Source organism: Otolemur garnettii, unplaced genomic scaffold (genome assembly GCF_000181295.1).
Source record: "Otolemur garnettii isolate 467f Iridium unplaced genomic scaffold, OtoGar3 scaffold00040, whole genome shotgun sequence".
Lineage (NCBI taxonomy): Eukaryota > Metazoa > Chordata > Mammalia > Primates > Galagidae > Otolemur > Otolemur garnettii.
Window position 1 is genome coordinate 3,898,141 of NW_003852435.1, and position 1,408 is coordinate 3,899,548.

Sequence of the window (1,408 nt, forward strand, 5' to 3'; positions counted from 1 at the left end):
TCCCCAGTGTATATTTTTTATCTATTTTGTTAAAAATAAGATGATACCATGAGGATGATTTTATCTCTTGGTTTTCTGTTCTGATCCATTAGTCTATGTTCTATTTTTGTGCAACCACTGTGCAGCTTTGGTTACCATAGCCTTGTAGTATAGCTTGATGTCAGGTAAAATGATACCTCCCACTTTGTTCTTATTATGTAAGGCTATATTGGCTATTCAGTGTCTTTTCTAGTTTCATACAAAGCATAGCACTGTCTTTCTAGTAAAAACTAACACTGATATTTTAGTGGGTATTGCACTGAATCTATAAATCACTCTAGGTGGTATAGTCATTTTAACAATGTTGATTATGCTGATCCATGAGCATGGTGCATTTTTCCATCTGTTTATATCCTCTACAGTTTCTTTCCCCAGTGTTTATACTTTTTCCTAGAGAGGTCTTTCCCCTCCTTTGTTAAGTATATCCTTAGGCATTTTATTTTATTTGTTGCTACTGCAAAAAGTATCACATGTTTGACTTTCTTCTCAGCTTGAGTATTTATGGCAGCACAATTCACAATTGCAAAGACCTGGAAACAATCCAGTGTCCACAACACATGAATGGATTAATAAAGTTAATATATGCATACTGTAGAGTACCACTCAGCCATAAGGAAGAATGGCAATCTAATGTTTTTGTGACAACCAGGATAGAATTGGAGACCATTCTTCTAAGTGTAACATCACAGAATGTAGAAACATGTACTCACTACCAGGTGGGAACTGATTGATCAACACTTAAATGCATATATGGAAGCAAATCTCAAAGGAAATTAAGCTGGGTATAAGAGAGAAGAAGGGATGGGTAATTCAAATCTATTGGCTACAGTGCACACTGGGTGGGTGGCATGCTTGTAACCTTGACTCAATTTGTGCAAAAAACAAAATATGTAAACAAAACATGTGTAACCTCCAATATTCTGAACTTAAATAAAACAAAAATAACAATGTTTTATTACTTATGTTTTTGCTTTGATATAAAATAAATTATTTTTACATGGGAATCTATAGTTTCATGTGTCTCTCAAAACAAATGCTTTGTGCCAACCCCCAAATCTTTATTTTATAAACTATGATTTTGTGTTATTTAGAATAATTAAGACCATGAAAAAAATACTCTGAGGTAAAACTTGTTCAAGCCACTATGTTTAGGTAAAGATCTGAGAAAATAGACCTTAAATGAGTAAGAGTTCGGGAAAGTTTTTGTGCGTGATTATGTATTATACTCTTGAAAAAGGAAAAAAGATATTTGAAATAAGGACCAGATTGACATTGATTCTTCTGTTGCTTATGGTCCTATTCCAGTAACACATTATTGTGCACATCAATATCTCTGCTGGGAAATTAGCATCATTTGTTTTCTATTTTC